Genomic DNA, 15,106 nt, shown 5'->3' on the forward strand with positions numbered 1-15,106 from the left:
TTCCTACAGAGATTTTGTTTTAGAAACCAGGATCGAAAAAATAAGGTTTAACACGACGAAATTCCGTATATTGATGTTATTATGTTCAGTTTATCAACCCTACCCTAAAATTTAATTTCATTCTATGCATTATCTAAAAATATCGTATTGATTGGTCTAAGGTTTAATATTAATATAAAGCGGTTTAAAATATGGTATTTATTTTACACGTGATCTTTTTAAAATGCTTATATAATTTTGGTTCTCACTAAGACTGACAAATATGCATATAACAAATTGAGCGTCGGTGTTACCAGACCCATAGCATTAAGGCTTTGATTGGAGAGATGCGGGTTCAGATCCTGACGGTTCCGAATTTTTTATATACATTTAGAATTTCTATATATTTGATATTTCGTCCCTGTAGTAAAGATTAGTAAAGTAGTAGTTTTACCTAAAAAACTTAAAAAGCAAATGGTGACATTTGGTCAAGTATTTTATTTAATCGACTTTTTTTAGGTCTAAAAACGTTATACACACGAATGTAATTAGGTGTATCATCAGTAATCAAACAAAGATTATGTGAGCGAACCTTGTAAATGAACCGTGCTCGCACACGCTGAATTATGAATCAGGGACATCCCAAATTAAAAGGTATCCAAACGGGATAATCCGTCGCCCTTTGGCCTTTGTAGATTTGAGATAATGTACGTTGGGAGATAATGAATGGGATTCCTATGTAGCTATGCTTTATGTGCTTAGTTCCTTTTTCCTTGAAATCGCGGAAGTTATTAATGAATAATCTCACTTTATTTGGAAGTATTCTCTCTAACAGATATAATATATAATCATGCAATTATTGTTTCATGAAATTGTGTGATTCGTTTTTTTAATATCTTCAAGAGAACTAATTAGGAACAAGTTTAACCAAGTTATTATAATTTTGACAGAATAGGCGTAAAATTACGCTTGAAAATCTAATGTTTTTTTTTTACTTTGTTGACATATTATAATAAACTTGCTACTGAGGTGATACCTCTAGATTTAAACGACTTGGTTCGCAGTCTCGTACGGAATATATAAACAAATGGACCAGCAGGCCTATTTGTAGGTTTTTTTTTATTTCACTACAGATTAGCCCTTGACTGCAATCTCATCTGGTGGTAAGTGATGATGCACTCTAAGATGGAAGCGGGCTCACCTTTATGGTATGTTAATCAAACCCCTATTAAACCAGTTTCTACACGACATCGCACCGGAACACTAAATCGCTTAGTGGCACGACTTTGTCAGGGTGATAACTAGCCACAGCCAAAGCCTCCCACCAGACCAGACCAGAGAAAATTCAGAAAATCTCGTAGGTAATGTTTTAAATCGAGGGAGGTATCTCGATTTAGAACAAACTTTCAAGTGCTTCGTATGCAATCTGTTACTTCAATTGCCAACCGAGGTGAAGCCACAGTACAAAATAGGCCTATAGAAATAAAATCATTTAAAAATGATGTTACTAAAATTGGCTAACACGAAACCTCCTATTTATATGCGCAGATCTGCAAGATTTTATACATTGCTTAGGTTTACATTTTTAGCTTGTGATAAGCATGTTTATCACCTCAATGTAAGATAATATTACAAGAAAGGGATTTCAATAACTTAATAAGAACTGAGTACTGCACCAATCGCGAGTTATTTATTGTACCTATCTAATCCGTTGATCGAGTTCTGCACAAGTACTCTATCTTTGTAAATCATTACCAAATATCAACTTCCAAGGTACCACCCTCAAGGTATTGTATCCTTATTCAAAAAAAAAATTAGGTCATACCCGTCAGTATAAAAACCCCACCTTTTTTCTTCGTTTCATAATAAGTCTACGATAAAAGTGTAATTGTGATTCATTGAACAGATCAAAACGATTCAGTTACTCCCAAAACAAGAAATTGTGAAATTATGGACAAAAGAAAGACGCAACGTTAAATTCAAATTGTTTTCATCTTTACGCCAACTGTATTCTAATTTTGAGTTAAACGGTTTTGAATAAAAAGTTTTCGCGAGTTAAGCTGAAAAACTTTTCGATCTAATTAGTAAAGTTTCAACCGAGATATCGATCTGGTCGCCGGTAAAATGTTGATGAACAAGAATTTTCTTTAATATGGATGGTAGTTTTAACGTCTTTAACTAGATCTCACCACAATCGATAGGTAATACAAAAAAAATTAATAGCAATGAACACTGTGAATTAGAGTAATGTACTCTGGCCGTTAACGCACGGTAGTAGTTCGGAGTCCGTTAGTTCAAAAACTCAAAATAAAATAAGTAGGTCACAATCTTTGTACTCAAAGATAAAGGAAATTCAATCTAGAACTCCATACGTCCCACCATCCGTCTGTCATTTGTATAAGTTTACGATTTTATTTACGGAAGATAGATACCTAGAGACCTAGTTCTACTGGCTGTAACTTTGATCATTAGTTATTTTCAGGTTAACACGAGTGAATAATCGATATACCACCTACCTAAATTTAACCTGACTGACAATGTACAATAGCTTAGTTTCTAAAAAATGGCCTATAGCAAGATCAGCAACACGGAATAATGATTGTTACCAAAATTTTGCAAGAACACCTTTGGGAGAAAGGCTTAGAGCTAAAGAAACATTTTTTTGTCTTTTTTTTTCTCGCTCGGAAATGCTTTAAACTCTACGAGATTTTCAGACGCACCTAAATCTACGAACAAGTACACAAAAAGTACTCAGCTGCCGGGCATTCTGTTTGACATGATTTTACTAAAAGGAAACTTGAAAATATTCTCTTGTATCCTTTGTATGATATAATTTTGCCGCGAGAGTACCAAGACCAAATATAAACCTGTTCTATGTCACAAAAATAGAAAATTCATGATTTTTTTGTCCCTCTTGTACGTCTAGTAGCTTATTGAATCTCAGGCTTCGATACTGTGGGATTTTCATATTTTTGATAGTTTTTTTGTTTATTAATGCCCGGCTGATTATAACTAACATATATTAAAATTACTGTGATATTTTATCTCGCTAAAGTATCATCATCATCATCTATTTATGCCCCTATGTTGGGTACAGGCCTTCTCTTGCATATGGGAGTGGGGTAAAGAGCGAACCCTTTCCACGCTGCTCTATTACACCCGCCTCGTTAGTGTGGTGGACTTAAATTACTTGATTAGATGTATGTGGTAACTAATAAAGCATAAAGGCATTGTGAGATGGTGATAGCAAAAAAATAAAAAAAATGGTGATAACAAACACCCGGCTAAGTTTGTTGAGGGCTTCTTCTTAGACCAGGACGCGTTTCGAACCATCATAGCTTTAGTTTTAAGTTTACGAATGTGGTTATCGCCATTATCTCACTACCGTGTAATTCTTATGTACGCATCAAAATTGCCACCACATGGGCCTACTTTAATAAAGATATTTTTGACTTTGACTTTGACTTCGACTTTAACTTTTGAAAATTGCCTGATCAACCCAGTGGTTGGTATGCTCAAATGCAGGCGTCTCGGTGTTGGATTTGATTCCCGGGTCCGTTCACGAACTGTAAGGTAATGGATTATCATCCCCGGTTATACTACTAGCCCCGGGTAAGGAAAATAATAAATTACGCCCTGTCCTTTCTCTTATTCCAAATGGTAACATAGAGCTATAATTAATACCCTCTGTCAATTTCACACCCATCACTCTTCCCTCGACCACGCCCAATTTGCTGTAAATTTCCGATTGAATAGAATCAAGACGGCGCGCTTGAAAACCGCGATATCTTGAATAATTCTCCAAAGCGTACCGAATGGAAATCGCATAATTTTGAAGATGAATGAACCGGTACTTAAATTTTGCGCCGAAAAATGATATTTTGGTTCCAACCCTGTAAGCCATTTTAAAATAAAATTTGTTACTCGATGTAAAATTTTACTAAGGAAGTTAGAAACCTACTACTTAGAATTTGTTTGTGACGTTAAGAAACAAAGCAGTGGCGTGTATGGATGCGAATTATTATCAGTGCCAGCCATTTATATAATGTCTATTTTATGGTATTGTTATAGTATTATATAGTTTATACGTCGCTTTCTTAACATCTGACATTTTATTCGCGTCTTCAGAGTGAAATCCTTTAACGTAGATACATTTTCGAAAGTAGTGCAGTTCCTTCATACCTACATTTAATATTCTGCTTTGAAGTAAGGGATGTAAAGGAGATTGCACGCTTTAAATTATTTGTAACGAATAATAAAGAACAAGAACGAATGCTAAAAAGTTGTTTGTGATTAGTCCTAAACCGAAGTTTAGGTTGTATCCGAAGAGGTTATCTTTTTTAATTAATAATTTTGTGAAATGAGTTCCAGCGAGCTGAGTGATGTGGATATTGATTGTACTCCGCATTCAAAGGAAGGAGCTAAGACTAATGTGGAAAATAACAAGGATTCTATTAAAATATAAAGTATATAAAAAAACATTTAGAGTTTCATTTATTTCCTTCCACTTGAGAAAAGCCTCGCTGGAAATGGGAATTGATGACTCGCATAGTTAAAGTCCTTGCCTGCGGCTCAGAATTCATGTAGTTACAGCTTTTTCCTACTTTCCCGGCCTCGACAATAATTTACTATTAACTAATAGGTGCCGTGTGGTGGCGGCAGATCAGGATATAGTTGTCACCACCCCTCTTTTTCGTACGAGGCGACTAAGGGAATATAACGGAGAGCGGGCAGAAGCTTTCTCTGTGCTACTACCAACATCTTCTGCGATCACCAACCCGCCTGCCCAGCATGGTGATTATGGGCAAATGTTGGGATAGATACAGTCCAGCTGTGGGCTCTAATAGGCTTTGATGTAAATGATGTTGATAATTTATATTTTTAAATCAAGCGGATTAATTCAAGGCCTAGGTGCAGCTAGTTGGATGATACTTGTGTTATTTTATTTTTGTTAAAAATTGTTCCAGCGATGATGAAACGATCACGCTCTTATGAAAAATTATGTTAGCTAAATTGAAATTTATTAGTACGAAGGTTAGTGTGTCAGATATTTTCATTCATTTTATTATTCACTTTAGGTATTTAAATCTCGTATTGCGTTTAAATTAATGTTAATGTGGAAGATTTATTTTAATATTGTTGTATTAATTCTGAAATACACGTGTTGATTAAACAGTTTGTAAACATTTGATGATAATAATTAACATAAATAATATCTAAGTCTTTAACATATCTCTGCACAGATAATTCGTGTTTACATCAAATAAAGCGACCTCACTGACTGTTTGATTCCAGGTCCAATTCCGTTTGAGGTTTTATAATTTACTGGGTTTGGGTTAATCAGGGCCCTGACTTTATATGGCGATTAAATCTGAAATGCTAATACGAAGCTGCACCTAGCCACTGTATCCTTTACGCAAGGAGATACACAGGTTTATTTGAAAAGTCTTTCTATCTTTTGGGACTCTACCATCGCTTAGTAATGCAGATTCTATTAAGAAACGTGGAAGAACGAACAGGTCTACAACCGTCCGTGTAAATGTGAAACAAAATGTATCCATGATAAAGTTACTTGACAAAAGTTGTAACCGGCCGAAGTCGCGGGGAACTGTTAGTTAAAATTATAGTTGTACACAAGCTACGTTTTATACAAAACATAATTTGCTTCATCGCAAATTACGGTTTAACTTTCCTTTATTAACGTCTCTTCTCCGACCGCGTGAGATTATGTTCAATCCCGTAGGAATGAAACCTCTGTGTTCCCGGGATAAAAAGTTTCTGTGTCGTAATCCTATGTTACTCTTTAGCTATTCACCTATATATTTGAAAATAATTAGTTGTTACGATGCTGCGTGAAATAAGGCAAACTGACATAGGTACAAGTATAATTTCGCATTTACATTTTTGTAACTTGGTTTTGCCCGCGACTTTGTCTGTTTAGATTTGTGTTCGCGAAGCCCTTAATAGGGGAAATAACGGACACGGTAAGGACACTTAAGGGCTTTTAAACTATAAATGTACAAAAAATCACATCGATACGCTGCGGCCTGAAAAGTAGGCCAAACGAAATACCTACTAGGTACGATGAGATATAGAATATACGGATACGGATTGAAATTTATATATATCTATCCGAATTCGCGCTAGTAGTTAGGTCGTCTGCCTTTTCCGAGTTATGTGCGTGTTTAACAATTAAAAATCGCTTCTTAAAGCGGTTAAGGAAAACATTGCGAGGAAGCCTGAAAATTATGGAAACCACAGGCAGTGTTTTCCATAATTTTCTCAAAGGTTTCCGAAGTCTTCAATGCGCACTACTAGGCCAGCGCAGTAGAAATGATGATGATGTGGGATGATGTAAATTAATCCGACCATGATATGTTAATTTATAAAATGTTAACAAGCAAGCATTGGGCAACACTTGTTGTTTTATATTTAAGAAATGCAAATTTCCATTGTATTTAGTTTTACCCGGTTATTTATTGACCTCCATAGCCCGAGTCTCCGGTATCTAAGTCAACCATAAGAATAAGAAATTATGCACTTTATTGTAAAAAAAAAATTATAAAACCGGTTGAAAATATGACAGCTCTCTCTGAAAAATCATATAGATAGGTATTTATGGCCCAAAGTAAGGTTTCCGAAAATATTCTTGATATTTCCATACCAACATTTATATAACAATGTAATAAATACGTTGTCTGACTGTTAACTTTTCTCGATGTAACCACTAAAGAGATTTCAGTGTATGATGTGCATATACCTATGTATTTCAGATCTGTATCTATACGGACAAAACTAAATAAAATCGATTAATAGACATGACGGTATCGTATTATGAGTACTGAACTGTTTTAAATATCTAAGCTTCGTGCAATACCTACAAAACAGTTTAGATTTTTGTGTTGACTTAATAAAAAAAATATATAAATGAATCTGGTAACACATCACAATCATCATGTACATCTGGGACATATTATAATGGGCAGTTTAAAGTCATTTTACAAGTCAAGAAGGTTTATAATGAGTACCTACAGAGTCACTGTTTAGAGCAGTGCTGTTGAAAAAGTTCAGTTAGTTAGTAAAGGTTGCCAACCTCTGGTAGAAGATGGCACTAGAAGTAATCATTTAAGAAACAGCTCACAACATTTAAGTTAAACAACTTTCATAATCATCACCATCAATTCATCACCAGCCAGGGGCCTGGTCTACTTTTAGAATGAGAAGAGTTTAGGCCGTAGTCTCTGGGAACATTACGAAGAACTCTCAGGCATACCGATTTCCCCACGATGTTTTTGTTCGCTATTAAGGCAGGAGTTATTTAATTCTTAAAACGCACATAACTTAAAATAGTTACGACGTGCGTGGATAAACATAAACTAAGTTTATGTAAATAAATAAATAAATAATAAATAAATATACTACGACAATACACACACCGCCATCTAGCCCCAAAGTAAGCGTAGCTTGTGTTATGGGTACTAAGACGACTGATGAATATTTTTATGAATAATATACATAAAACACCCAGACACTGCCAAACATTCATGCTCATCACACAAACAATTTCCAGTTGTGGGAACCGAACCCACCGCCCTGGGCTCAGAAAGCAGGGTTGCTGCAAACTGCTAATGTTAATGTAGCTAACAAAACTGCTGTTTGGTTTTTTAGAAAAGAAACCAAATGGGCAGATTAATTCTTAAAGCTCGGACGCCCAAATGAGCTTAAAAGTGCTAATGGTAGTATCTTGTTCAGACTAACAAAACTAAAAACTACAATGCCTGTGCAAACTGGTAATTTCGAATTGCGAGAGAAAGACCAATGTTTTGTAAAGTGCTGTCTGTCTGCTTCTGGACAATGAGATACTAGTCTTGTGATTGTTGCGGTTTTAGCAGAAGCTTCGGAATGAACAATTTATCAACGGATTTTCAAGCTTTGTGAGCCAGTCCGTAATTACAGATATACTATTTATACGTAGGAACCTAACTGCTACGCCATTGAAATCTGGAAATGGCGTAGTCTGAATGAAATATTCGGTATATTGCAAAGAGCGCTACCAATTCGTAATTCACCTGGGTGGAATTTCCAATTGGAACCTGCCCTGTTGCTCACAGTGAATGACCGAGCAACTGTGATTGCCATCCGTACATCACCCCGTCGCTCACACTTCTTATAGGGATTTCTTAATGCACCGAATATATAAGTAATTTAGACGATATCAAACAATAGAAGTTTCTTTAACTTTAATGACATATTAATATCACCTCTGATAATTGAGATATAAGCTGAGCCAGCGTTGTATGACGAAAAATAAATACCAATAACTCAATATTTACGAAGACATTGGGGTCAATTATTCCGTTGTTGTCGTAAAACTGTCTTAACTAATTAAGCAGCTTTTATATGAATTATATCCTTTTCCACAAAGAACATAATGAGAAGGATTTTTTTTAATTTCACTACAACTTAGCTCTTGACTGTAATCTCACCTGGTGGTAAGTGATGATGCAGTCTAAGATGGTAGCGGGCTAACCTGTTAGGGAGTATGGTACTGCGTGCTTGTTATTCGTGTTAGTGACCGATGTCACGTAGAAACCTAATAGAGGCCGGAACCGGAACGTCTTTTTTGGATGGGGTATAATTAGCCACGGCCAAAGCCTCCCACCAGAATTGCTTCTTCCGGGAGTTGAACCCGGGACTTCCTACTTAAATTCAGTTGCGCCAGAGAGGTCGTCAAGGATAGCACGTTGGCAAGATTTAAAAAATCAGCACAATTAATTATATTTGAGTTAGATGATCACTGATCGTTTTACTAGACTATTTTGCTAAATCTTTATTATTCCGTTTATACGTAAGTGCTATCTATACTCATTAAGGTTAAATATCGTCAGTCTGATGAGCAATTATTACTGCGGATTATGATTTATGTCGCAGCAAGTTAAGTAGCACAAGGAGACATGGTGATAAATTATAACTTTCAAATATCCCCCCGATACATACGTATGAAAAAACCGGATCGTGCTTCTCCACGAAATTAATTATAGATACCTAATATCTATGAAAACTTACTATAAATACGGTGCATTAAGAAACACCCTTAAGGAGCGGTAAAGGTGTCGATCAAAAGTTTGTAAATATTCATGGTTAAATATAGGTACTTTGTACCTTCCTAAGTTAAATCGAATGGATAATGGATTGCCGAAGCAAGGCGGTAAAAAAAACTTGTTTAGACAAAATGTGAAAAAATCGAATAAAACGTAGTTCTACTAAACTGTTATTAAACTATGCGTGTTAGTAATTGAGATATCTCTAAAAGCGCGTAGCACAGATTCTTAAGTCAATCGTTTAAAGCCGCGTGGCTAAATAAGGTTGCCGTAGACGTACGTAACAAGAAAGTAGCACGGCGTGTTGAAGCCTGTTAGCATATTTCATCGAAGTACTTTTCTCGCAGATAAAATATATGCGCCTTTACTCTTATGATAGATCGGTACACTCGAGGGTAAAACCCAATTTGGTATTCTCATTTCGGCAAATTTAATATTGTGCGAAGTTGAAAGTATTACATTATCCGGAAAATTTATCATAGACGATTTAATATGGAGCGATATATTTATTACGTAGAATTCATTTTTAAATTTTATCTCATGAATTTTTACTTTTAAAATGTCCATGTTCCGTAAAATTATTTTAATCGTTTGTACTTTTATTACTCAAAAGATAAACTATATATTTTTTATGTTTATTTAGTTTGCAGCGTTTTATAACCATTTTTAAAAAACCATCAAGATTATTTCTTCATATTCAACTTGCAGAATGCTCGCGATTTCGTTTCTGAATAGAAAAAATATGTTCCCGAGCTAAAAGGTAGCTTATATAGGTTTCGTCAATCAGGCTTTTGTTATTTTTAAGACTTAATAACCAAGTTATTTTTCGCAAAATTTGATGTTTTTTGTCCTTTGAGGTTTAGGCTGCGCTTTGTCTGTCAGTCAAGAAACAACTTTAATTTAATAATAATATGATTTTCTCTTCGTCGTTTTGTTATTTCCTTTTGTCACAAATAAGATTAAAGTATGACATCGTGATAATAGGAAATTAATGTCCAAGCCTGAAATAACGCAATTGACGCATATTATCTGTACGAATAACTAAATAAGTCTGTTATTGCTATTTACGCCTTGTGTAGTACATACTTATTTCTTATTTGTGAGCATATAATAATGTTATAAATACGTCCGTACTAACAAATTTTTATTTGCGCCAGTTCGACCACGCGCGATTATGAGCCTATCGTGTGGCCAAAAATTCTTCCAGAAATGTTACGAGAATTGTTTTCATGTTGCGAATTGCTAATTCGTTGCATACTAGAAAAGCAGAGTCACTGTTTTATTTTTATTAATATAACATTTCCGAGAAAGTGTGAGAAGAAAATATTTTGTCACATACAACTGCAAATCTGGAGGACCTGGGCTTAATTAATATTACACACATTTTTGGGTATCGGCAGTGGCGAGCACTTAATAAAGGAAAAACTTTCCTGATTTTTTATATCACTCGTATAGGAGGAGGATTATTCCAGTTTAGATTGCCAGTAACACCTTGGGCACGTCATTGGGTGTTAGGTTTATCTTCAAAAAGTTCTCCAGCAAAACAAACAGCCCGGAATTAGGTAGTCGCGGTTTCCACCCCAATACTTCGGAGAGCAGCAATCGGTCGGCCATAATAATTGTTGAAGCCAGAAGGGTGGAGGAAACTTTACTCTGAAACTTTCTGGAAAGGGAAGGCCTGTGCACATAAGTCGGATGTTAATAAGCTAGAGCTAATATTAATATCGAGTCTATTATCACGGCATTACATTTTACTCCATAATTTTGCACACAAGCGTACTTACTAGGCTATCATCTGAGATAGAAACTTGCCCGAGGGAATGGCCCGGATCGAAAGCGCGGTTTTACGGTTTTTGCAGCGCGTAAGGCCGCATGCCTAAAAAGTAGAGTAGAGCGTACCTTACCAGTCTCACAAGTCGCATAGGGACATACATGGAGTGTCTGGTATGTTTAGTTTGTACTGACGAAATATTGAAATGTTGCGCGTAAAATAAAGCTTGTTTACTTTATGACAGGAAACATGATTTTAGATGTGAAATTCCTTCAGCCGCGTTCAGATTTTTGGTAGGGGCGAAACTTATGGCTACAACGCCCTGTGTACCTACGTGTATAGAAATATAAAAAGTTACATTGTGAAGGTTCAGTTTTAAATTCTGCCTGCAGCACCAATGAAAATTCAGAAATTATCAATTCACATATTTCCCCTGCCGGCAATACTATACGCGCTCAACATTGCGCAAGGGAGGTCATCAAAAGATAGAGTAGAGACATCATACTCATATAAAAAAGTACTTTAAAAGGCCTTCTTTAATTCTTAAATATTTGCTCCATAGATTTAGACGCCTGTCCATGTACCTAAATTTCAGTTTTGAATAAAATATTATAAAATCTTATTTTTAACGCTATAAGTAGACTTTTTAATCTGCTTAGAATAGTTAGATGCAATAACACCAAAACAAAAGAGATTACTTTTAGATTATATGAATAACCTGGTATGTTTTGATTTAATATGTTCTACTACTATCATCGTCCAATATCGCTACTATGGCCGTAGGATTCGACAGAAAAGATTGTCAGCTGAAACTTGTTTTGCTGGGTATGATACAATTAGCCTTAGATTTCAATTTCCATAATTGTGAGAAGTTCTACGTGTGTAATAGTGTACTAAAATATCTGAACGTAATATATACCACCAAAAAATCGATAAAAAGTATTTAGAGCTCGAGACAAGTTGCGATACAAACTACAGGAAACTTGCTTTACAGTTAGTTAGTAAGATAAATATCTTTATATTATTTAAGATGATTTCAATTATTGCTTTCTTTGAAGGTACCTACTAATGTCGTACATTATACCTAAGTATATGGATAGGTTGAAAGAGTTAGAACAGTATGGCTGCATTGGTAGTTAAAAAAAACAGAATTAATAATTAATGGTCGCGTTATATCACAAAGAGTAAGCTTGGATTAGCGAGGAAAAGATAAACCGTCCGACTGGCGCGTGAAAAATTACAGATGGTGTCCGATTGGAAGCTGGCTTGATGTTGAGAAATGATCGTTAGATGACGTTTTATAAATAGTAACGATCGATTAAACGGTTTTAACTCGAAAAATGGAAGCTAGATTGTTATGCGCATTACGCATAGTCCGAAAATTTGTGCATATTTTCTATTGTTTCGCATAATGCAATAGAAAGCACAATTTGATAAATGAAATTGAATGATGCTGTGAGTTCATAATCTCGAACCCCCGAATACTGAAAAGTAACATAAAGGTTAAAAGGACCTTACGTTTTAAGTCTTATTTTTGTCATTTCGTCTAAACAATAAACACGACAGACACTAGTGAAGAAAATATACCTTTGCTATTACATAATTGACTTTAAAGTATTCGGTTATTTCGGGCGTCAGTAATTAAACTGGGCTATCTTCTATTTCAATGCATGAATGGCCCAATCAAATTTCATCTCAAATTAATTTTCGCGAAGTACAGAAAATACAGACTATATATAAGTACTATAGATAAGTACGTATTATAAGAATACTAGGTTTAGTCAGAAGATAATTTAGTCTTGGTTTGATTATAAAATAGGTCATTAGCGAATAAATGGGCTTGGTTCTAAATATCAGTAAATAAAGAGAGAAGAAAGAAAAAGAATCATTCAGCTAATATTTAAGTTTAAATTTTCACTATAGCTTCAGACACATAAGTGTTTTTTTTTTAATTTATTCTAGAATCATAAACACAACAATTACAGATTTGAAGTAAGTGTAACAATGGATTAATGGAATATGCAAAAATAGTACCGTAGAATCACAGAATCACTTCTATTAGCCACAACAAACCTTAAACGCGAATTTATCGAACACGTTCGGCAACGTTAAGTTAGTAAATACAGCGAACTCGTAAATAAATCGGTTATCAGGAACGCGAGCAAGGCGCGGTCGAGCGCGCCGCGAGTCAGGACGCGAATGCGGGGGCGAGCCACCACCGAGTACCCAGTTTCCCTCCACCACCCACCCATCCCCCGGCCCCCGTGCCCCTCCAGCGCCACGTCTGATAACCTGCTACTTCGGAAGTCACTAAACTCCGCCATGAATGTCACCCAGGCTTCAACAACTGGCTTGTGACAGAAAATGAGATTTTTGTTGGAAAGGGGTCGAAGTAACGCCAACTTCGCTTTGTGCGGGAATCGATGGTTTATCGTTTACTTATTAGATGTTACGAAATCAGTTCGCGTCGCGCGTCGAATTCAGCACTCCAGGGACAGTGCTAAAAGTAGATAGATATTTCTATAAGAACGATACCAATTGAATTAATAGCTTCGACAAGAAATTCGATTTTTATAAATACCTACATATATATTTCGATATAGCTACAAAACTAGATGCCTAGACTAATAATACTAAGCTAATATACAACATACTAAGCATCATTTAATTGATATTTTATAAGATATATATCTCGAGAGTGTGCTAAAGTACCTGTTATATTTGATCTAGTTCTAATCTCACGTTTTTACCATCGTACTGCTAGGTACCCTTACATAGTTTTATCCCATGGACACGTACGAAGCGGTTTCTTAGACACATAGCAAAGATCTTGAAAACCCTTCCGGTTCGTTTTACGTATCATCTATAATATGAGTAGGTACATTCAAATCGGCCCATTAGTTTTGCATGATACACCCACACTTACTCACTCCATTGTTTACGAAAGCAGTTTTTTTTAAATTCCGCTAGAACGGTTTCAGAGTGTTTGTCTAGGATAAAAGTATGTTATCTCCATCTACAGGATAAAGTAGATGTGCCAAATTACACCAAGATCGATGCAGTGGTTGAGCCGAATATAGCTACATATGAACAGACATACTTTTTTCATTGTTTTGTAAAATGAGTATAGAAAAAGTATACAAATGAGTAAAGAAACATTTACTAAAAAAATAACTTTAATATTGAACCTCTGTTAAAAAGTATTTTTGATTGCATCATCATGATTGCAGCTTGAATACAGGTGTAATTTGCAAAGTATATTTTGAAGTTTCTCCCGTTTCTTATGGCGCTCGCGACCATATTGCGTCAGATTAGCCATTACGTGTCGGCCAGGTGGAGCTAAATTACATAGTAATTATGGTTAGGTTTATGTATCTATTACATTCCACTCGCCTAGACCGTTTTGCTACACTTTTAATAAATAGACCTTTTAAAGATTTCACGGTATGCTAATCTACAACATAGTTTCAGTATACTTGTCTTTTTGAGTTGATGGTTTATTATTTACAGTTCTGATTCGTCTTCAAACCAACAAAATTGGCATTGTGGCTTAAAGAATATGATTATATGTGGCCGTGAAATATTTTCTTCATATTGTGCCACAAAAACTGACGACTTCGAAAGATCACCTTAATATGTGATGAGCATTTGAATGGAATATATTTTCGGACTTATTTTAGTAAGTGGTAGTTTTTAATTATTTGACAAACTAGTCTAAGTTAATCCTGGTATACCTACAGCAAATGGCGATCTTAAATGTCCATTGTTTATTACACGAAAAGTAGCGTTTGTTTATACCGAATATTTTAAAACTATGTTGAAACGAGTATGTATACGAAAATTGTGAAATTCTGATTTCTAAAAACCTAAGAAAGAAAGACGTGTCGAGTTTATGGAAATCTTCTCGTTTACTCCAAAAAGCAATGTTTTTAAAGTTTACCTGTAGACTAAATACGGGTACGGGTGAATGTTCGATAGCACTATAACTAGACGTCTGGGGAATAAGGAGTGAATATTCTAAATGAAATCCATCGAGACGGAAAATAAATAAAAGGCAAAAATATTGGAAGACTTTGAATGTTCACAGTTTTAATCCACCGATAGCAATCAAACAGTTTATAGAACATCTATTAATAAATAAATAAAATAAAATAACTGTTTATTTCAGAGTAAGAGTTACATGAGTTTTTTTCATTTCATTGTTTTATAAAATGAAGTCCCATAGCTAAGTGTGCCTCGCGGCGAAGCTCTCCTT

The 15,106-nt window shown here is 35.2% G+C and overlaps 1 protein-coding gene across 12 annotated transcripts in view; it reads right to left on the bottom strand.

Annotated features, from left to right (window-relative positions):
- The window catches only part of LOC120632383 (low-density lipoprotein receptor), a 298,871-nt gene that overhangs the window by 57,052 nt on the left and 226,713 nt on the right, over positions 1-15,106 (bottom strand). For 3 of the 12 annotated variants that reach the window (XM_039902267.1, XM_039902261.1, XM_039902257.1), the window contains exon 1: positions 12,925-13,038. The exons of 7 other annotated variants lie outside the window; for them this stretch is intronic. The gene's annotated coding sequence lies outside the window, so the exon portion shown is untranslated. Of the gene's footprint in view, positions 1-12,885; positions 13,039-15,106 lie in introns of those variants that run through there. 2 more of the 12 variants (XM_039902260.1, XM_039902258.1) reach the window with 1 other exon arrangement.

This window comes from Pararge aegeria, chromosome 2, assembly GCF_905163445.1.
Source record: "Pararge aegeria chromosome 2, ilParAegt1.1, whole genome shotgun sequence".
Taxonomy (NCBI): Eukaryota; Metazoa; Arthropoda; class Insecta; order Lepidoptera; family Nymphalidae; genus Pararge; species Pararge aegeria.